General features: G+C 45.0%; 1 protein-coding gene across 1 annotated transcript in view; it reads left to right on the top strand.

Moving 5' to 3' along the window:
• Window positions 1–1439: 1439 nt before the first annotated feature.
• PCGF5 (polycomb group ring finger 5) overlaps window positions 1440–23715 on the top strand; it is a 112622-nt gene continuing 90346 nt past the window's right edge. Inside the window, exon 1 of the mRNA XM_065894455.1 lies at window positions 1440–1492. The gene's annotated coding sequence lies outside the window, so the exon portion shown is untranslated. The remainder of the gene's footprint in view (window positions 1493–23715) is intronic.

Genomic DNA, 23715 nt, shown 5'->3' with positions numbered 1-23715 from the left:
AGAGACATCTTGGGAGGACATTCTCAGTTTTGGGAAGTGTTTGCGTTTTGCAAGATAAGGTTTGTGGATGGTCTATCAAGAGACCCTTCTGATACTCTCGTTTTTGCAGTTCCAGCAGAGCTGCAGACACTCAGTTTTATTCTTCAGGCGTTCATTTCTCCCATCCTCAGAGCCCTGTTAAAACCAGGTTCCTGTTCTTAGGAATTCACAGCTTAGTGGGGACACAGAGTTGGGCACACGACTGACCCTCAGGCCAGGCTGATGGCAGCCACAAGGGAGGATTCTGCACAGGGTTCGGGGAGGCTGCACAGAGATGGTGGACAAGTTGAGTCTATTAAAGTTTGACAGGTCGAGGGGGCTACGGGTCTTCTGGCAGAGAACAGAGCAGGATCAAAGTCAATTGTGAAAGAACAGGGTCATCTGAGGTGTTGTCTGTAGACAAGGGTTTTGGGGGTGAGGGTTGGTCACTGGAAAAGAGGCTGAAAGGTGGAGGCCCAGCTATGGAAGGCTCTGAGACTAAGGAGTTGGGGTTTGAGGCAACGGGAGTCATCGGAGGATCTTGAGCATCATGTGGCAAGGTCAATTCTGGGATGGCAACTTTGAATTCTGCGCGGAGGACGGAGTTGCACGCAGAGAAGCTGGAGACAGGCGAAGGAACTGCGAGGTCTCAGAGATGGCTCATACATGGGAAGCCTCAGCTTGACCATCACCAAAGGGGCATGTTAACCTCAATTGAGCGGCTTTTCTCTCCACCAAGGGCAAGCGCCCTCCGTCTCTCTCTCTCTCTCTCTCTCTCTCTCTCTCTCTCTCTCTCTCTCTGTGTGTGTGTGTGTGTGTGTGTGTGTGTTGGCGGGGTAGGGGGAGGGGGGAGAGGAAGGGGTGTGTGGGGGGGGTTCCTTCTACGGCTGGAAGATACGAGGACTCCAGCCTCCGAAGTTTCGAATTTCTCCTTGCCAAGGTCGGGCCCCTACAGGTGGGCGCTTTCGAGCCCCGGCCCAACGTGCGGGCCCCGCGCCCGGCCGCCGCCGCGGCTCGTCCCCTCCAGGCCCGGACGCCGCCGCGGGCCGTGCCGGGTAGGGCGCTCCGGGAGCTGCGCGGCGGCTGCTCGAGGAGGCCTGGCGGGCGGCGGCGGGAGGCTGTGCCCCAGTTTGTGTCCAATCAGGGAGTGCGGGCTGTGCCCCGAGCCGGGCAGCAATGCGTAAACAAACCCACGGCAACTCCTCCGCCCCCTCGGCGCGCTCGCCCAGCGCCCGCCGCCGCAGCCGCCGGGCGCTCGCCCAGCGCCCGCCGCCGCAGCCGCCGCCGCCGCCGCCGCCGGCTCTGCTCGCCTCGCGCCCGCCCGCCGGGCCGCCCCCCCCCCACCGCCCCGCCCGCGGCCCCGCCCCACCCCCGCCGGAGCGGGCGCCCTCACCTACAGCCCCACGCGCGCGCGCGCGCTCGCGCACCACGCGCCCCGCGCGGCCCGCCCGGCTCGTGGCCTCCCGAGAGCAAGGTAAGGGCGATGCGCTGGGACCCGGGCGGTTTCCCCGCCCGGCGTGGCCGGGGGAAGTTTCTGGCGTCGCCGTATTCCGCTGGGCCGGGAGGAGGCCCCCGGCGGCAGGGGAGCCCAGTGAGCGGGAGGGGGCCGCCAGGCGCCTGGGGGTCACAAGTTGCCTAACCTGCCATCGGGGCGGGCCGGCGGGCTGTGCGGCGGGGCGGGCGTCGCGCCGAGAGGGGCTGGAAGCGCGGCGGGCGAGGGGAGGGCCCCGAGGAACTTTCTCCTCCCCGGAGGGGCTCCTGCCAGCCCCGGCCGCGGCCCGGCCGCCGGAGCGGCTGGCTCCCCGGCTGGAGGGAGCCCGTGAAACGTGTTTGAAGAAGCTGACGCAGTTTGTGACGCTCGCGGCTTCCTGACGGGGACCGGCAGCGGCAGCGCCTTCCCCGAGGAGGGACGAGCCGAGGCGGCGCTCGGGCCCTTCCCCCCGCCCGGAGCCGCGCGCCCCGGCGCCTAGTTGGGGGGCTGGGGGCTCGGGGCGCGAGCATCCAGTGGAGGCCGGGAGTCGGGCCCCGGCAGCGCGCGTCGCTTCCGTTTTGATTAGCTCGGGTTATTATATAAGATGTCACGGAGAGGAAAGGGGCGAGCGGGCGGCGCGTTGGCCTTCCGCGAGGGGCGGGGAGGGGCGGGAGGCAGGGCGAGCGGGGACCCACCTGTGCGCCCTCCTCGCCCCCTGCGGGTGTTGCCCGGGCGCCTGCCGGGGACGGGGAGGTGCGGGGCGGCGGCCGGGTGGACCGACGTGCCCGCAGCTCCCCTCCCGGCCCCGGGAACATTCGGGCAGCGGCCGAAACGTGCTGTTTCTTCTCCGCCGCCTTGCCTGGGTCTACTCGTTATTGGCTCCGGGCGTTTGTACTTTGAAACATTTGTTTAATATTAAAGAAGCTGCGTGTGCGGCCGTCCTAGTGCGCTCGGAACGTGTGGCCGTGGGCTCCGGGGCGGTGAATGAATCATCGCCCCGCAAACCGGGCGCCGATGATTCCTGCGGGGTCCACCCCGCGCGTACTCGCCGTGTGCCTCTGACCCAGGGACGGCGACCCTTCCTCGGCGGTGACGCCTTGGAGGGCCGCGGGAGAGGGAATGCAAAAGGGCGGAGGCTTATTTTTTTCCCCTCCTCCCGCAATTTGGGGGAACTTTGGGGGGTGTCAGAATCCCCACATTTCCCGAGGCTTGTTTCCCGTTGTTAGAAGAGTTAACAAGATTCCACCTGGCTGTGTTGATGAGTCGGTGGAGGAGCGCTGATTCGCTGCAGGGTTGGATCGTCTCTCATTCAGAATCTGGATGGCTCTGACGGAATCCTTCTAGTAATTGCCTCTACTTAAGTACCAATAAAGTAATCAGCAAAAAGTTTAAAAGTTAGTGGATCTTAAAAGAAAAACCAGTGGCTCCTAAGTAGAGGAGTTCTACTTAAAGGTTTAGGTTTGGGGTTTTGTTTTTGTTTTGTTTTAATAAGCCAAATCCTAAAAGGAACCTAGTTTGCCAGAAATTAAGAACTTTTGACCACTGTGACCACCCTTGAAGACTCAACTTGACTCGTTCCCACCATACCGCACACTTGTAGGATTAAGAATAAAGTTTTCTCATCATGTAGGACTCACCTCAAATGGCATCTACTCAGCAAGGCCCTCTTGATCACCTTAAGTAACCTCTCACCCCAGGGACCACCCCCAGTCCTATTTTATTTTCTTCATAGCACTTAATCGCTATCTGAAAGGACTTTCTTGGGTGTTCTTTAAGTCCTGTCCCTCTGCACTGGAAGGTAAGCTCTACTCTGGCAGGAATTTTTGCCTGATTTGTTCATTGCTGTAACTCTAACACCTAGAACAGTGCCTGGCATATTAGGCAGTCAGGATTTGTTGACTAGTGAATGAATGAATTCCTATTTCTTGGTGGGACTATCTTTGACAGTTGAGATTTACTGCCTTGCGTGGGCAAGACACTAAGATGGTGCAGTTCTAATTTCTTTTTTTCCAGTTTTCTTTTGATTGATTCATTTCCTCCTCTATGCTGTTAACTTACAGCACAAGATGGGTTTGAGCATCATATCCTAAGATGCTGAGTACAAGGCATGTGGAGCCTTGTCGAGAGAAAGGGTGTTGGCTGTATAAGTTAATGGATGATTAAAAATGTTATCTGTGCTAGTTGAAAAAAAGGTGCAGGATATTGAAAGGGAATCAGCAAAGTCAGATTCCCACAGTGCTATATGTTTCCACTTGTATTTGAAATACTGATATTTCTATATTCCTCCCTCTCCATCGCCTGCACACCAACCTCAAATTGAGCTGCAGTTTGGGAAGGTCCAGAGTAGATAGCATTTACTATGAAGTATTAATTTAACTAAACAAATACAAGATATACATCTCTGCAGTGGCCTTAACTCTGTTAGTGTCAATGGCTTAACTCCATAGAAGAGTAGATAGAAGGAGTTATTTTAAATTATATTTTAATTTTAACATCTTAAATGAATCGTAAAGAATTAAGTTAAAACTATGTCAGTAATATAATGGAAGAAGGATTAGAAGGTCGTGCTTCATACTACCTCCTTTGAGGATAAATTTTAGTAAACTTTTTTATTATAAATAACAAACTTTGGAGGCATATTAGTTGGCTTTTTACTTGTAGGAATATTTTCAGAACTCAGTGCCTCCAAAGTCACTGCCAAAGAAGAGTGGGCTTCCAGGAGTTCCCTTTCCATAGCAGTATCTGTGAGCACTTTCAGAAGTGTAATCTCAAGAGTGAGCTCAGACATAATACAGGTTGAAAGCTAAATGGGACCTTGAAATTGGTTGGCATATTTCATCCCTTTTTATCAGTCCCTTTACTGAGGTAACTAAGGCACAGTGAGATGACTTGCCCGGTGTGCAGGTCTGGGATTAGAACCAAGGGTCCTGACTTCTTGTTGGAAGTCGTCAAATCAGCCAGAGCTCCTATAGTTGGGGAACGAGTGGTTGCTATGGTTAGTCGACTGTCCGCCTCTTGCCGGTGAACTCTCAGGGAGTGAAATGAGGTCGTATTCAACTTTGTAGCCTTCGATGTGCCTTGGACATCTAGGGGCTCAACATGTAGTTGTTGGGTGTGGTTGGACAAATGTATTTTAAGTTGAAAATATATTTAAGAATTGAGAAACCAGAAAAACATATCTCTTTTCCAGAATGAAGATGTTTTTGATAAGAAAGTCAGAATGTTGGCAGTAATTAACCTTAGAACTTTTATAGTAATGAGGTTGCTGTTTAATTTTCACGCCTCCAGAATTTCAAATAAAATGGCTTACAACTTGTAAGTGTGTGCACTTGCTTAGGTGGCATAATTATTCACTGAAGAAACAATCGGAGGCTGTTCAGGACACCTGGTAGGTCTTGCCTTTGCCATGGTGTCCAATTAGAGAAGCCTAGACTGTACAGCCAGATAGAATAGGGACCTAAGCTCAGCTCTGCCCCTAACAAGCAGGGCTCTCTGTAGCAAGTTACTTAACTCTTTTGAGCATTCTCTTGTCTCTGAATGGGGGTAATACCACCTGCCTTGAAGGATTGTTGTGACGCTGGGGTAAGGTACACTAGGCCGTTAATAAATGGCAACAGTTATATTATGATTTCTGATTTAAGAGACCAGGGGAGCAGCTTAATTTCTTAAAGCTTCAGTTTTATCAGCTGGAGGATTGGTGATTGGCATGGAAGGAGGGGAATTAAATGATCTCTAAGATGTTATCTAACTCTGTAGTTTAAGGAACTGATAAAGAATGCACAGTTCTACAATTTTAGTTGAAATGATTCATATATCCTTGATCTAACGAGCAACTGCAAAAATGGTTAATTTCTAGGCCTTCCTAAGAATTTGGCTTAATTAGCTTTGGTGATATTAAGTACATCTTCATTATTATATATGCTATATGGTGGATACAGAGTTAACTTGAATATATCAATCTCTTATTCAGCTTACTATATATAAGGCAGTATAAGGAGTATATGGGTTAATCAGACATAGGCACCCTTTCTTTGAGAGGCTTAGGAGGCATGTAGGGAGCATAAGACAGGTGACCAAAGGTTTTATTATATGGAGGCACTGTTATAGAGGCATAAAGAAAATGTTTTTTTTGCTTTTCGTTTTCTGTTTTTGGCTGCGCTGGGCGGCATGCGGGATCTTAGTTCCCCCACCAGGGATCGAAGCGTTCCCCCTACATTGGGAGCACAGAGGCTTAATCACGGACCGCCCGCCAGGGAAGTCCCAAGAAAATGCTTTGTGATTTCAAGGAAGGAACACACTATTTCTAGGCAGAAAAATTGGGGAAGGTTTAGTTAAGGAATCTTGAGCTTTAAAGAACTGGTAGAACTTCAACTGGCAGAGATGTAGGGCTCAGCCTGTGCTAAGACTTGAAGGAAAGAGTATATGAGCATATCCAGGATGGAGAGGAGTGTGGTTAAGCTGTAGGGTGAGGGGCCTGGAGGCAGGATAGTGGGACGGCAGGCTGCCTGGCAGAGTTAGGACCATATTGTGGGCATCTTGAACACTGGGCTAAGGAGCCTGTTTAGTAGACAGTAGATAACTATCAAAGGTAGTTTGAGTGGGGGAATTAAAGCTATGCTTTAAGAAGATTAATCTGTATTGGGGGAGTCGTGGATAATCCCACTCTGAAAGCTATTAAAATAGTTCCTGGGAGAGAAACAGTGAGAACCTAAGTTAGAGTGGGGGCAGTTGGGTGGGTGAGACCCTGTAGAAATAGTAAATGCAGCAGGACTTGTTGGCTAACTGGATGAGGGAATTGAGGGAGAAGTCAGAGACTGAAGCTGAGTGACTTTGGATGGTGATGGCAGAAATGGAAATAGTTGGAAAGGCCACTAGTAAAGCACCTGTAAGTAGTATGCAATCAGTAAATATTTGTCTAGTTAATGGAAGTTTGGATTTGGATATGTTAATTTCTTTGTGCCTATGAAGCTATCCAAATGGATGGCTGCCATTTAAAACAGAGATGGATTTGAGGGCATCCTTATGAGGGGGGATGGTGAAGCTGTGAGAAGGGTTCAGAGTATGGGTGAGAAGAGTAGAAGACCAGGGCAGAGTCGGAAAAACCATGTTTGTGGGTTTGGAGGGAGTCAGAAAGAGGCTGACAGGATGCCGAGAGGAAAGAAGCTGGAAGAGAACAAGGAAAAGATAGCGTAAAGAAAGGCGAGGAAAGAGAATTTAGACGGGACAAATAGCAGTGTCGAGGCACTGAGATTGAAGACTGAGAAAAGGTCATTAGATTTGTCAATGAGACCATTGTCAGTAGCCTTTGAGCATCAGGGGCAGTTGGGCAGTGGAGATGGAAGTCAGCCAGGTACCTGAGAGGTGCCTGAGCAGGAAGGAAGCGGAGAGAGTACGTCGTATAAGTGAGGATTGGTCTGTGAAAATTGGAGAGGACTGTAACTTGAGGTGATGAGAGGGCCAGGGAGCCAGTCTTAAAACCAAACCGTGAGAAAGGCCCGAGAGCGTTGTGGGCCGATTGGTTGTCAGTGGAGAGGAAGAGGCTGAGGATCTGGAGAGGGAGTGGGAGGGTGGTTCGTGCGCCAGGTCAGTGCTCCTCAAGTAGGAGGCACGGGAGCTGGATAAGGTGGCCACACTTCCGATTGCCCAGGACAGTCTCCGTTCACACCTGATAACAAATAACGCCTGTTTTTATTCTAAAACAAAGTCCCTTTTCGAATACTAAATCATTTGATCATGACAAAGATAGTTATTCGTGGAAAAACAGATGTGACATGGAGAGAAGAAGATTAAATGAAGGCAAAAAGAAACAGATTTAGAGAGGAAAGTTGGAAGCTGGGAGGGAGTGTGACTGCATTTTAAATGGGTTGGTTCCCCTTTTTAAGAAGGAAAGAAAAACGGAGGAGGCCAGTTCTCTTTGCTGAGAGGATGTTGAGAGTGAGAGGCAAAGCTGGGAGGAGGAGGAGGGGGGAACGGTTTGGAGTAGCTGTGGGTATGAGCGTGGCGAGAGCCAAAGGTGATAAGGGCCTGACAGGTCGCACAGATGCCTTAGCCTTGTGATAGAACGAGTCATGCCTGTATTTACGACTTTCTCCAGCAATACTGAGCAAATTGGAAGTGGAGATGGTGTGAGTATCGTTGAAACTGCCAGCTCCATATGGGTCCCGGGTTGAGTAGGAAACTAGTGAAACTAGTGTTGATGGGCTGGGAGAATGAGCAGGAGATGTGAGACTAGACTGTGTGGTGGCTGGTTGGGCAAGAACGAAGGAGAGGGAGAGATGGGAGTGTGGAGGGGAGTCCTGGGGCTGGTGGCCAAGGGCCTGAGGGACTTCTTGAGTAGCTTACCATGATGGAGGGATCAGTGATGCGCAGTGATGTGAATTCAAAGTCTGGCTGAACCTGAGAATGGTGAAATGACATCAGCATGAGGTAGAAGCTCACTGATCTTCAGGACCTATGAGGCCAGGGTGTCAAATGATTCTATTATGTATATCAGTGTCAATAGCTGCTGTAGAAATTCTGGAATACATTTATTAAAGCCTTTCTGAGCTTTTAGTCCATAGAGCTGGAGAGTACCCTAAAAGAGGGAAGTTATTCCTTCATTTAAAAGATGAGGAAGCTAAAGTCTTTTAAAGGCTTTCTAGGAAAATTGAGACCTGCCCCACACTGCAGATGTATGTGGCAGAGCTGTCTCTGGAAAGAACCGGAATCCTGAATTTCAGTTCAGTATTGCCCTCCAGGACAGAAGAAGTAATTAAAGTATCCACTGAACAAAGTTTTACAATTTGTCCTCACCACACGGCCTGCCTACTGCTTGTAGAGCACCAGTGTTTGCGGGCACAGAAAGCCACTGAGGAGAGCTGTGGAGTCGTGTCCACGTGCTCTGACTTCTGACCGAAAGGCAGGTGACGGCGTCTTTGAGGAGGACACATGGAAAGCACCCCTTCTTCCCCACTAATTAAAAAATAGATAAGAAGCAGCAGGTTGTCAAAAACTTAACTTCGTCATTGACGCAGCCTGGGCTGGAGGACGCAGCTTGGTGTGACGCAGCCTGGGCTGGAGGACGCAGCTTGGTGTGAAGCCCACACTGGTCTCGTGCACCTTCTACACCCTAGGCTAGACTTTGAAACTGCCTACCGGATGGAAAGTTTGAGGCTGCAGAGCAGGAATACCCAGGTTTCTGCCTTTCACTGTTCAGACAGAGAAAGAGAAAAGAGGCCAAATCTCTCATGCCAAGTATCTTTGATAGAAAAACTCCATCCATTTGTAAACTGAGAAACAGACCCATGGCTGTCACACACCAAGCAAATAAATTGCTCCTCCTCTGTGGGGAGAGTATGGTGCAGGGCAAGAAGACAGGCGTGGATAGGGAATATCCCCCCTTTGGAAACCCTGTGAGTGGCAGAGAGGCATTTGTTCCCCTTGAAACAGGTTATACTTCTGAGGCAGCAGGTGCATTTTTATGTTAACTAGGAGTGAGTGAAATGACTCAGAAGGTTTGAACATAGTCCTTAGTTCATCAATTTCATAGAAATGTCTAGTTGTTTTCTCATTCCTCTCTGGGGAATCTCAGGAAGCTCACAGATATCATCGCAGAGACCACCAGCTTTGATATCCTGTTTCTGAATCCAGAACTTTAGAAAAGTGGAAAGTTCTTTCTCCTCATAACATGTTTAAGGAGCCTTTCGTTGGACATACGGCACTTGGAATTTGTCCTGATTCTGTCACTGTTAGTGACCTTACTAATTAACTATTACGTGCCTCAGTTTCCTCATCTACAGCATGGGAGAACATAATGCCTGTTCTGTTTCCCAGGTATTTGATGTGAAAGCTCTTTGCAAATAAATAGTGTCATGCAAACAAAAGGTATCAATATCACCATATGGTATACAAGGTAAATTTTGAAGTTTAAGAACTTTTTAAAAATAAAATGTTTCAAATAAAACAACTAAGATGACTATTGAAATTTGATGGGACCCTGGTTTAGGCACTGAAGGTAAATCATGGTAACTTTTCTCCCTTTATCCATGTCAGTGTGTATAACAATTCTGGCCAAGTGTGATTAAAGCACTGCGTTTCATGACAAATGAAAAATTTGCCTTTTTATCTGTTTCTCTTTTAACTGTTATAAAGGTCTCTTTTTTTACTGTAAAATATAACACATGTATAACTTTTGAAATGTAAATGTATAGTTCAATGAATTATTAAAAAGTGAACATCCATGAAACTACCTCCCAGCTCAAGAAATGGGACAATTTCATCCCCCACCCCTACCCACCATTGGAGTCTTTTTTTCTTTGTTAGATGCTTTCTTTTCTTTCCAGGGAAGTTTTGAATAGTTGCAGGAGGCAATTATAAATATTGACAGGTCCAGCATATGTGCTTCTTTGAGTGGAATTAGATCAAAGGTGTAATATTAGTGTTTTACTCTGTAGTTATTTCTTATAACTATGAGTTCAGTGTTTTGGACAAGTCCTGGGTTTTCAGCCTTAAAGATCAAAATCTTCAGGCTTAGAGCCTTCAGATTTGAATGGGAGTGAAAAAGTTGTGATCCTTTGGATGTGAGAAAATTCCTGCCTAATTATTTGTTCTGATCATCCCTCTTTTGCCTGTTTTTAGAAGCAAAATAACTAAGACTGCAGTGTTGATGATGACTTTGTACAGTAGTCAAAGGTCTTCTTGGAAATACTTGAACAGTATCAAGGCAAATACCTTTCAGCTCAGGCCACCATAGGCTAGATTTGAAGTCACAAGAAGGAGTCAATGAAAACAGCTTTACTGCATGAAAACAACCTGTATTTTCTTCAATTATAATCTAGTGTTCTAAATTCTACCATCTTTTAAGGCTTAATTAATGAGTCAATAAATCAGAAGTATTTTGTGGTATCCAGAAAAGGATTCTGTTTTGTTTTTTATGCTTTTATGATTAAGACAGAAAATGATGGTAAACATTAAAAGAATTGGGAATGTGTCTTAGCTAATCAGATGCATCGATAAAAACAGAAAAGGTGTAAATGTTTCAAAAATTGATAAGGAAAAAAAACTGATAAGGAAAGGATCATCTTTTGGGGGCAGTCTCTGTGGTTGTAAGATTGAGTTATTGGGATTCAGAAATTTGGTGGACTGGACCTGTGTTCACTGTCTGTCCCTCCTGAAGCACCACTATAGTGATGGTAAACAAGAGATGGGAGACACCAACACATTTTTGGAGGATGAAAAGCAGACAGACCTGTGGCAGCTGACTTAGTGTAGTGGAAAAAGTTGATACCCAAGTGCCCTTAAAGGAGATTGGGGATAGATACTGGGAAGAAACAGCCAATTTATCCCTCAGAATCCCAGAAGGGCTCTGGAATTAGAGGCTCTGGAATAGGGCATGGGGCTGAAAATAAGGGATTGATTAAGAGTTCATAAAAGGAACTAGACTCTCAGTTCACTTTCCCCATCCCATATAGCAAGAGGAAGTCCTGGACATTTTTTCTCTGGAGAAATTGAGATATATTAACACTTCTGGATTTAGGGATAGCAGGCAAAAAAGAAAAAAGAGGGTAAGGGTGAAATTCTGAACTGAAAACAGAGGAATTTAATGAAATTATGCATACCAAACAGTGAGACCTGGTGTGTTCTTTTTAACCCACCCCCAATCCTAGGATAGCCAGGTAATCACCAACCCAGGCAGCATATTGAGGAACTCTTTTCTGGGCAAAGTGAACAGCCCTAGAGAAAAGACCTACAGATACTGATATATGAGGTCCCACAATGAGAAAACTGACTTACTATCCATTCTTCCTACGGTGAACCTTCAGCAACAACCCAACTCCCCCTATTCTGTGAACATGGAACTTGCAACCAGTGTTTTAGTACCTTAAATACAAATAGTCAGTGAATATGAGACATTTGAAGAAAGCATTCAACAAGAAAAAAGGCAGGAACCAGAACAAATGAGAAAAAAATCATGGAGGAAACAAATGCAAAAAGAAGAAGAAAAATGGAAATAATCAAAATCAATCCTCCTAGAATTAATAAAATAAGAACTGGGCTGTAAAAAAGTAATAATTAGAGAATAAGAAATAGGTCTTGGAAACTAAAAAGATGGCAAAAAAAAAAGTCATTGGAAGGACAGAAGATAAAGTAGAAACAAAAGCAAAAAGGAAAAAGAGGGAAAAAGTAGAATTAGAGGGTCAGTTGATCAGGTATTATATCGTATTAATAAGAGTTCCAGGCAGAGACTACAAAAATAAAATAAAAATAAATAAATCAAAAGTTTACAAAAAAGAAAGAAAAAAAAAAGATTACAGGGAAAAGTAAAGGAGAGGAAATTACCACAGACATAATACAAGATATTTTCCCAGGACTAGAAGACATACAATTATAGATTAAAAGAGTTCACAAAATAGCCACATGAGTGAATGAAAAAAGATCCACACAATCGGTGTATAAGACATATCATTGTAAAGTTTTGAATACTAAGGAAAATGGGAATGAGCTAAATTCTGTGGAGGATAAAACAGATCCCATACAAAAAGATTGGGAGTTGTAATGGCACCTAAAGAACAATGGATTAGTTCTTTCAGAATTCTGAGGAAAATTATTCTTAATCTAGAATTTCAAACAAACTGTCAAGTGGGAGATACAGTAAAGACATTTTGAAGGTGTGAAAGTTCTCAAAAGTTTACTCTCTGTGCATCTTTTTACAGGAGGCTATTGGATAACATCAAAATGTGGGCATAAATGTACTGAAACATACAGACTATTAAATACCCTGACCATGCATGACTGCAAAAGAGGCTGGGAAAAAATGTTGACATAACTATATCTTAGGAGTCTGGGAGAGGATAAGCTAGTGCATAATAGGACATCACTAATTTTATTAATTACTAAATTAAAATCAAAAGTAAATCAAGAAATATTAGTATATGCATATTGTTTAGGAATATAAAATTTAATATCAAGAGAGAAATAGCTAACTATTTTTAAAGTAGATTGCCTTTGGGAAGTGGGTTTGGGGGTGAGTGGAGACATGAGAGGTTGCTGCTGTGTTTTCATTTTAAGCCTGATAGTACTATTTGTTTAAGTAATTTGCATGAGTTATATTGGTAAAAATAAAGTTAGTAGGGAAAAAAAAGTAATGCAGTTCTAATAAGTGAATTAGAGAATGATTTACATGGATCCAGAGCTTTAAAGTATATACATTTAAAGTTAAGAAGTATTGTTTCGAAGTTAGAATCCTCCCTCACAACTGATTCCAGCGCTCTGGAATCACCCTGTCTCAGAATCATTTGAGGCAGCTTTAAAAATCAAATCCTCCCTCCATCCCGAAATTCATTGGACTTATTTGGCTTTGGCTGGGCCCCAGGGAATCCTTAAGTTTTAGAAGAACCCCAGCTGCTTCTGAGGTATATCTAGGGCTGACTCCTAGCCAAGTAGTTTAAATACCCTTGCTTCTGCTGCTTTAATGTTTCCTGTATTCTTCCTATCCTCTCTCACTGCTTCTGCTTCAGGTCTGATCTTCTCTGTCTCTCAGTTCTGAACCAATATGGTCTATTTGGGGTTGGAAGAGTAGGAGGAGAGAAAGAAGAGACATGGGAGAGGTCATTTGGATGACTAAATAATGAGAATGGCTGTACAGAGAGCCGATATTTGTTTCCTTTTGTTTTGCAGAAACTATGTAAATTGATGGCCTTATCTTGAATTTCTGATGGAGTAATTTTAGAATTCAAGTTCAAGTAAATTTGAACTTTATGACATTTTGTTATTTCTTTACCTTTAGTGTTGCCTCCTGGGGCTAAATCTGTTGCACCCTTAGGTTGCCCTCAAGTTTTTTTTATCTCCCCTAGGTTTTGCCCCCAACGCTCCCAGCTGTGGTCTATCAGATGTTTGCCAGTAGCATTTCCGTTTTGCACCTGGGATCATCGCAGTTTTCATAGCTCTCTAGTTTTCTGTGAGGGAATTCTTAAAAAGGAGATTAGCAAGCAAGAGATGAAGGAATATAAGAATTATGTAATTTCCCAAGGTTAGAGGTCTTGTTGAATTAGGCTTTGACTACTGAGATTTTGTACGCCTTTTTTATATATATATATATATATATATATATAGATTTATTTATTTATTTTTGGCTGCGTTGGGTCTTCGGCGCGGTGCACAGGCTTCTCATTGCAGTGGCTTCTTTTGTTGTGGAGCACGGGCTCTAGGCGCGCGGGCTTCAGTAGTTGTGGCTCATGGGCTCTAGAGCACAGGTCAGTAGTTGTGGTGCACGGGCTTAGTTGCTGCACAGCATGTGGGATCTTGCCGGGCCAGGGCTCGAACCCGCGTCCCCTGCATTTGCAGGTGGATTCTTAACCACTGCGCCACCGGGGAAGTCCCAGATTTTGTATACCTTAAAGGAAAAATGTTTGTTGTGTGGATGAGAGAAACAGTTGAGACCTAAGGGAAGAACTTCTTTAAAAAAAAAAAAAAAAAAAGAAACCTGACTTAAGATTTTTTAAAATATCAATAATTATAGACATAGTTTCTCTTGTACCTTTTCCCAGTCCCATTTCTGCCTCCCTAGATTGAACTGGTCTTGTGAATCAGGCATCAGTGATCTGCTTGTAACTGTTTCACATCGGGCCAATGCCCTGCGCCATACCGTGAGAGGACTTACCTCTAGCATTCTGTCCAGTATATAAAGAGCTGTCCTGGCTGGTTTCTGAGGGGTTACTTTACATTTAATACATTTGTGCAGCAGGGCCAGTGTGGTCTTTATCACACTTTGATAAATCCCATCAATAAGTCTTATTCAGAGCTTGCCCACTTGGTGCAAGTCTCTTCGAGGTCAGTGTGTCTCACACTTCAGTGTGCACGCAAATCACTTGGGATGGCGTTACACTGCACATTCTAGTGCAGTTGCTCTCAGGGGAGGCCTGAGACTCTGCATTTCGAATAAGCTTCCAGGGGATGCTGCTGGTCCTCAGACCACACTTAGAGGAACAGGGTTCTGGCTAGTGGTTCTCAACTCTGGTTGCTCTGTAGAGTCATCTGGGGGCTTCTAGGACCTGTCCCTGGTGATCCCCATACAGTTGGTCTAGAGTGAGGCCAAGATGTGATGTGTGTGTGTGTACATATATATGTGTGTGTGTGTGTACACATATACGTGTGTACACATATGTATTTGTATATGTGTGTGCGTGTGTACATGTGTTTGTGTGCATACATGCATGTGCACGTGTTTGCATGCATTTGTGTGTGCGTATATGAGTGTATACATATGTGTATACGTGTGTACACACATGTGTGCATATATATGTGTATGTACATATATATATATATATATAATCTAACTCCCCAAGTAACACTAGTGTGCAAGTAGGTTTGGGAACCACTCTTACAAGCTCTGCACACTTTAGCTGTGACTCACAGGTAAAGATCTTCATGTGTGGACTTTGTAGCAGTCTGGGAAGTATCCATAGCCTTTACATATGGATACACCTGCTTTATGGATAGTCTATGGAGAAGCGATTCCTCTTGGATTGCTTGGTTCCTAGAGAGCAGATAGAGGTGGCTATCAGAGGGGGCATACCTAAGAAGAAAAAAAGGCCTTTTCATTAAAACCACATGTCACTTGATATAGGAAAGATATTTAAAGTGACGAATAAATACAAAGTTGGTATCTCTTTTTTTCAGGGGATCCTTCTGTCTTCTACATCCTTTCAGTAAGAGATCATGGGAAAATTATGTTATAAACTTTGATGCTTTATGTTTTCTCCAGAGAAGGCTATACATTTACTTACTATGTATATGTTTACCTATAAATATATGTACTTGCAGAGTTTCGGCATAGCTAGAATTCTAGTACTTTTCCTTTGCCAGATACTTAGAAAAATTTAGATTATCTCCTATACGTTTACTTTTAGGTCTTAACTTGTCCTAAAAATTGAGTGACTTACCATCCTGGTGAAGGGACAGTTATTATTCTCAGGATCTTCCAATGCTGATGGCAGTTGGTGACTCGATTTGCTCAAAAATCATAGGCCTCAGCTCAGTTCAAATGTTAATTGTTTTGTTATTATTACAAAGATGATCCTAGAAGCAGATGATACAATTTTCTGTATATTAAAATTATGTTAACTACAATTTCTTGGAAACAGTAAGCATTAAAACCAATGGATTAAAATTAAATATAATTGTGCTGCTAAGGAATTGCAATCCTCTCCTCCACCTCCCCACCATTCAGTCATAAAATAGGACTTTGATTTTATTTCCTTAACACTACCTTGTCTACTTCATGGCCTCTGACTTCGGTCAGATTCTCATTCCTTCTCATTCATGTTAATTTCCTTACTGGACCTCCCTCCATTCTTGTTCCTAACAGCCGTTCTGCCAGAGTCCTCTATTGTGGAGGTAAATCTAGGGCTTTCCCTTGTCTGAGGATAAAGTCTGAATCTCCAGAGTATCATGTAGAGCTCTCTCACCTGGCCCTACCTTTTCTCTACCCTCATCACCTGTCGCTTCCCTAGACAGCAGTTTATTCATTCCTTAGCTGAGATTGAAGGTAGGGGAGAAAATATTGGAGGCTTGAAAGAAGGTAGCGGCATGGAAGAGTGGTTTAGGAGAGGGGGTGAGTAGATCGCACTAGGGACATGAACTGTGATTGCTGGGCAGCAGTGACGGTCTCCTGAGGTAGGTGATGACAGATGTAGAGTGAGACCGGCTGGCATTGGCTGCAGGGGTACAGGTGTGGGGAATGTGAAGCCTTGCATCCTGCCAGTTGCCCGACTACGTCATCCCACTTCTTGTCTCTATTCTTGCACATGCTGGGTCTCCATCTAAAACACTTCCCTTGTCTTTGCCTGGAAAAAAGTCTCTTAAGAAACCCCCTTGGTAATTTCCTCCCCTTTCCAGACATTCTCCCTTGACCCCCATGATATCTGGTCATCTCCCTCCATCCTGTCCCCACTGTTCCATTAGCCAGCCGCTGTTACTGTACTACCACGCCATGGCAAGTATCTGTTCATACTTGTCTCTACTAGACTGTGGACTTAACAAGGGCAGGGATGCGATCTTTTGATGTCCAGCTCATACCACAGTGCCTTGCACGAAGTAGACACATATAATAAATGCTGGATGAATCAACACAAGATTTCTCTATAAAGTGTTGAGAATCTGTTCTTGCTGGATTGGAGGTCACTTTAGCTTAATTTTTTTGAGTCATCAGTTCTTTATTATTTATTTATTTATTTATTTATTTTGCGGTACGCGGGCCTCTCACTGCTGTGGCCTCTCCCGTTGCGGAGCACAGGCTCCGGACGTGCAGGCTCAGCGGTCATGGCTCACGGGCCCAGCCGCCCCGCGGCACGTGGGATACTCCCGGACCGGGGCACGAACCCGCGTCCCCTGCATCGGCAGGCAGACTCTCAACCACTGCGCCACCAGGGAAGCCCTGGAAGTCACTTTAAAAGTGAATTCCACTTAGTAGTAAACGACACAAAAAATTGTGTTGCTTTAAGTTTTAGTCTGATCTACCCCTACCAAATATCCAGGTTAACAAGATCTTTCCAAATGTACACACATATGTGCATGTGTGTATACATACATACTTATGTACATGAAAATGGAGGAAAGTATAAATAAATATTAAATGTCTGGGATAATAGATGTCACAGAGGCCTGCGCACTGCACGTGGTTTATCTGTTCTCTTTCAGATGGGCCGCCTTGGCTAGTAGGAAACAGGTTAAAACCTTAAGGAACATGTGAGCCAGTATTAAACACATCTGTGTTTTTAAGTTGTATTGAAGTTATGAGTATAAAAATGTAGTTTTGAAAAGGTTTTTCCCAATTGTGTAGAAACATATAGAGATCTTAACTGCCAAAAGAATTTCATGGCATTTACAAATGAATAAAACCTGGAGAGAAATTAAGGGATACTTTTTTTCGGAGGTAACAATTTCACGTTTTTCCTTAGGAGTGAGGGGACTTGAGTTCTGTCATGATGTATCATTAAAGGGCTGTGGTGTCAGACAGTCTCCCCACCTCCCTAAGCTTTAGTTTCCCCATGTATAAAATATGAGATTTGGTCTAAATTATTACCAAGGTCATTTTGAATCATCTGTTATTCTGGAAACTTATGAAACATGTCCTGTAACCATGGAGAGGAAAGTTGATTGGTGACTCCAAAAATAGACTTATTTTCTCCTCCTGCAAATGTTGATGCACTCCCGTTGAGGAAGTCACTCTGTGTATATTGCCTTAACCAATTTCTTGACTTTTTTTTTCTTATTGCCAAGAGCTCAAAAGTGAATGAAAGATTGTCTTAAGAAACACCAAAAAAATAGCCCTTGTCTCTTGTTTTAAATATAGAACTGAATTATTGTGCTCTTTTGCATTCCTGTTGTAGGTATTCAGAAAGCAGAAGGTGGTGATTTGGTAAATTTAGAAACTATTTCGCATCAGTTCCTGCTGTCTTTTGTGTTTGTGTGAGAACCCCATTCAAAATATGTCTTATTTATTCTTCCCTTAAAATATACTTTCCTTCATTTCTGCCTTTCTGCTGACAACAAGTCCATGTCTATAAATACTTCCAGATTTTGTCAAGATCCTTAGGTAACAATTACTTTCCTCTATTAACATACAGGTAATCTATGAGGTATCATTATGTTTTATCCCTAAGCCCTTTGATTTCTTAGTGTGTTGCAGCATCAGCCTGTCCTTAGTGCAGTGATGTCCTGAGGGGGCCTCCTCCAATCACTCTGAGGTTGCAAGATCTGTGTCCACGCCAAGACCTCAGGGACTGTCCCCTGTCTGGAGCACTCCACCTGGAATGAGACGTCTTGACCTAGTTGGGCCAAGTAAAGTGCTGGTAGGCAGAGTCTTCCTGTCTGTCTGTGCTTTATCCAGCCCTTTGAAGCAGAGAATCAGCTCATTAAATGAACATTTAAAATACCTAGAGAGGTTACAGAAACTTCATTTTCACTGTCTCTAGTCTGTAAGAATATATATCCAAAGTATCACATCACTCACTAGCTGTGTGAGATTAGACAAGTCACTTACCCTCTCTGAGCCTCAGTTTCCTCCTCTGTGAAGTTTGGATTTGATCTCTAAAATGACTTTGGCTTCAAAAAATTTTTTTTTCTTTCTTTCTTGCTTTGTCATACTCCCTCTGACCCTAAACTGACTGATGGCAACCGGTAGTCTTAAACTTCAGCAAGTATCAGTTCTTTCTCATGGTTCTTCCTCAAACCAGTATGGTTCATTTTCCCACCGCACAGGCATTTATGGAGATTTTTAAAAAGCATTTATGATGAATTTAGTCATTTATTTTTCTGTACATTTTGAGACCAGATGAACTCAACAACTCAATTTGTTTTGCCTGTGTACCTGGATAATAGCATAAAAATAAAGCATTCTTATTTTTGTAGCAATAACAAACATTTTTTTCTAGCAAACATTGCTGTCTTTATAAATGAGAACTGAGCTAGTTAGATACTATTGACCTCAGCTGTGGAGCAAAGTTAAGAGAGCAGTCCTTTGATATTTATCCATATTCCTCATAACCAGTCAAGATCTTTGTTCTAATAAATGGTTTCAAACTATTGAAATTAAAAACAATCTCTGGAAAACAAACAATCTGTGGAAATAGGGTTAGAGAATGTTCTAGGACAGGACACGTTTATTTTATTTATTTATTTATTTTTTGAGGTACGTGGGCCTCTCAGTGTTGTGGCCTCTTCCGTTGTGGAGCACAGGCTCCGGACGCGCAGGCCCAGCGGCCATGGCTCACGGGCCTAGCCTCTCCGCGGCATGTGGGATCTTCCCCGATCGGGGCACAGACCCGTGTCCCCTGCATCGGCAGGCGGACTCTCAACCACTGCGCCACCAGGGAAGCCCAGGACGAGTTTATTTATTCATTCAAGAAATAATCACTGAGTGCCTTCAAGCTAGTCTTTGGATTATCAGTGAACAAAACAAAGATTCTTGACCCAAAGGAGTTTATTTTCTAGCAGGGGAAGACATATGATAATCAGTAAGCAAAATAAATATTTGTTATATGGTTTGTTATAAGGTGGTCAGAGCTATGGAAAAATGAAAAAATTGAGCAAGAAAGGGAGATGAAAGGTGATGGGGAGTGGAGAGCTGGGTTGCAGTATAAATGCCATGGTCAGGAAAGGAGGTGTGATGGGCAGAAAGGCTCCCAGAATGTCCATGCTCTAATCCCTGGAACCTGTAAATAGGTTAAGTTCCATGGAAAAGGGAATTTGCAGCTTTAATTAAAGTTACAGGAAAAAAAAAAAAGTTACAGGCCTTAAAATATGGAGATCATCCTGGATAATCTGGGTGGCCCTTAAAAGTGGAGTAAGTGGTTTGAGTCAGACAGATGTGGCTGAATTTGGAGCAGATCAAGTGTAAGGCAGACTCAATCCGCCAGTGCTGGAGAGGGGCCATGTGGAAAGCCTGAGAAGAAAGGAGGGCAGCCTTGAGGAGCAAAGACCGGCAAGGAAACGGGACCTCAGTCCTGCCGCTGCAAGAACCTGAATCTGGCCAACAACCTGAATGAGACTGGAAGCATACGAATCCCCAGAACCTCCAAAAAGGAATACAGCCCTGCTTACACCTTGATTTTGGCCTTGTGAGACCCTGAGCAGTAGACCAGCAGAGCCTGGCTATACCCAGACTCCTGACCTACAAAACTAGGAGGTTATAAATGGATGTTGTTTTGAGCCACTGAGTCTGTGGTAATTGATCATGGCAGCAGTAGAAAACTAGTACAGTGGCTGAGGACAGCTAGTCAAGGGAAAGAGTATTCCAGCAGAGAGAACAAGGAGAGTCAGGTTCTAGAGTGAAGTCCACCTGGAGGGTTAGAGGGATAGTGAGTGGCCAGCGTGGCTGGAGTGGAGGTAGCAAGGGACGAGTAGAAGTAAGTGAGAGAGGCAACTGGGGAGGAGGGTAGGGACGCTAGGGGGCTTCGGCTTTTATTCCCAGTGACCCAGGGGGTCCTTGCAGCATTTCGATCAGGAGAACAATGTGATTCAGCTTAGTTTTTAAAAAGATCATGCTGGCTGCTCTGAAAATGGACTGTAGGGGCGAAGCCAGAGACCAATTAGGAAGTGACAGCAGAAATCCTGATGCAAGATGGTGGTGGCCTCGACCAGTGGTAGTGGAGGTGATGAGAAGTGGCCAGATTGTAGATATTTTTTGAAGATAAAGTCTACTTGTTTGCGACTTAGATGTGGGATATGAGAGAGAGAGAGGAGCCAAAGATGATTCTGTAGTTTGGGGCCTGAACAACTGGAAAGATGCAGTTGCCATCAACGAAGATGTGGAAAGCTGTGGGTGGAGGAGATCTGTGATGGGGGAGAATTGGAATTCAGTTTGGACGTAGCGAGTATGATGTCTGTTAGATATCCATCTGGATCTCTGCGTGTGGTAGGCAGAATAATGGCCCCCAAAGTTGTCCAGATCCTAATCTCCAGACCCTGTATATGCCACCTTAGGTAGCAAGAGGGAGTTTGCAAATGCGATTAAGTTAAGGACCTTGAGATGGAGCGATTATCCTGGTTTATCTGTGTGGGCCCAGCCTAATCCCATGAGTCCTTAAAAGTGGAGAACCTTTCCTTTGGTGGTCAGAGGGAGATGCAACTCCCGAAGAATGGTCAGAGAGATGCCATGGTGTTGGCTTTGAAGACAGAGGAAGGGGGCAATGGGCCAAGGAATGTAGGTGGCTTCTAGAAGCTGGAAGTGGCAAAGAAACTAATCTTCCCCAAGAGTCTTGAGAAAGGAACACAGCCCTGCCAACATCTGATTCCAGTGAAACTCGTATCTGACCTGCAGAACCGTAAGATAATAAATTTGTGTTGTTTTAAGACACTACATTTGTGGTAATTTGATACAACAGTTGGACCTGAGTTTGGAGGGGAGGGAGAGAGGTCTGAAAGCATAGAGATGGTATTTAAAGTCCCCGGGGGCTGAAGAAGATCACCAATAGAATGAGTAGAGAGAGAAGAGAAGAGGACAAAGCACTGAACCGTTGGCACTCAACATCAAGAGGTCAGGGATAAAGAAGGGAATAGCAGAGCACACCGGGAATGATCAGCCAAGGAGACAGGGGGCAGACGGAGACAGGGGCTGCCCTGGGAGGCGAGTGGAGGAAGCATATCAAGGAAGAGGGAGCGATCGCTTGTGAGAGGTGCTGCTGATCGGTTCAGACGAAGAGTGAGGCAACGCCAATGAAAAGATTTGTTGTGAAGGGGAGCAAAGAAAAGGGGTGGCAACTGGCAGGAAGAGCAGTGTGAAGAGAACTTTGTGTTTGTTAAAGGTAGCGTTCAGGGCATGTTTGTATGCTGAGGGGAGCTATTCACTAGAGAGCAAGGGTTGACGGTAACAGAAAAAGGGAATTGCGGGGAAATGTCCTCAGGTAGGCAGTAAGGATGGTATGTTTGTAGGGCATGAGTTGGTATCTGCTTTTGGTAGGAGAATGGTGAGTTCATAGTGGAGGGTGGGTGAATGTGGTGGGAGTGTGGGGGCATTCTCTTCTGATGCTTCCATCTTCTTAGTGGAATAGGAAGCAGATGAGAATGGAGAAGGTGGTTTGGGGGATTAAACAAATTAGCGACATGTGGTAGGATCACCTGGCAGCATTAAAAGCCCATTAGAAATCTGTGATCATGAATTGAAAGGACTAAATGCCACCACACACCTTAGAGAAAAGTGCCTCCTAATATTAGATATCGCCTCCCTCAAAAAAATAAAAACAAAAACAAATATTAAAGGAAAATGTGAAGTGCAGAGTTATGCAAGGAAAACCCAATGTTTCCTTATTTTCTTATCATTTCTATCACTGCCTACATTCCTTGAGGATAACTTGCCTTAAAGGGTAACTAATATTCCTAAATTGTTGAATATAAATCATATTTTACTAAATCAAAGTTAAATGCTGTCCTAGCCTGGGTTCCTCTGAGTAACAAAACCTGGACAAGGCTTTATGGACAGTTAGTTTACTTTGAGGAGTAATCCCAAAGAACAGGGTTGGCCCCTGGGAAGAGTTAACAGGGAAGGAAGGAAACTCAATCCAAGATTTGTTCAGCAACTTGGTCACCACTGTGGGTAGCTGGGACTTGATCCCAGAGGGGACCCTCCAGGAATGTGCCTGAGAATTGTCTGATGGAGAGACAGACTGGGGGAGGGGCTGATTCATTTTTCATTCACTTGCTCCCATCCCTTGCTGGTCACAGGTTGTCCCGTGGGGTGTGAAGTCCATCACAGCCCTGTGCACGTGTCAAAATACTCAGTGGTTCCTGCAGGTGACATGAGGGTGCAGCTGAAGTCCCATGAGGGTAGCTTGACGACAGGATCCCCAGCGCCACATGGAAGGAGCTGAGTCTATACTTGTTGAATACATGGCTTTCATAATTCATCTTCTTGTTCATTTTTTTCCATGCCGTGTGGCTCATCTCGCCCAGCGAAGCCGCTTACTAAGTGAGGAACTCTGAGGCCTTGGGGATTCACGGGTGGATAAGACACAGTCCCTCCCTCGAGTCTCCCAGTCTGCCGTGGAGCTTCCCGGTTCTTTTCATCCTCTGCATGACGTGGAGCTCCACTGGAGTCCTTTTTAAACAGAAGAATAACATGATATGGTTTCTAAATTAGAAGCAGACAGGGAGTCATTAATAGCAATGCATAGGGTGACAGACCCACCGCAAAACTTGTCTCTCATGGTTTCTGTGGGTCAGGAATTTAGAATCTGGTTGCCTATGTGGCCTGTCTCCATAGGCTCAAAGGCTGGCAGCAGCAGCAGCATCTTAAGGCTTGCTCACTTACCTGGTGCCTGGTCTGAGACAGTTGGGCTCCTCGGACATGTCCGTCTCTCTGTGTGACCTCTGCATGTGGTTTGTCCAGCATGGAGGCGTCAAGGGACCCAGACTTGTTACATGGCGCCTTGATGCTCCCAGTGAGCATGTCCTAAGAGAGAAAGATCCAGAGGAAAGCTATGTGGCCTTTTATGATCGACCTTGGAAGTCATGTAGAGTTACTTCTGCCTGGTCACAGGCCTGCCCAGATTCAAGTGGAGGGTTCACAGACACAGCTCTTGAGGGAGGAGTGTCTGCACCGCGCTGTAAGGAGCCACGTGGGATGGAAGGTACCTGTTGGTGTGGCCATCTTTGGAAAATAAAATCTCACGACAGTACTGCTGACATTTACTGAGGGCTTACTGTGATCCAGGCATTGTGTTAAGTGCTGGATGTGTGAGTATTATTTACCA

The sequence above is a fragment of the Phocoena phocoena genome, chromosome 16 (assembly GCF_963924675.1).
Source record: "Phocoena phocoena chromosome 16, mPhoPho1.1, whole genome shotgun sequence".
Taxonomy (NCBI): Eukaryota; Metazoa; Chordata; class Mammalia; order Artiodactyla; family Phocoenidae; genus Phocoena; species Phocoena phocoena.
Note: the sequence above shows the minus strand (reverse complement) of the source record. Positions and strands in the feature narration are given on the sequence as shown.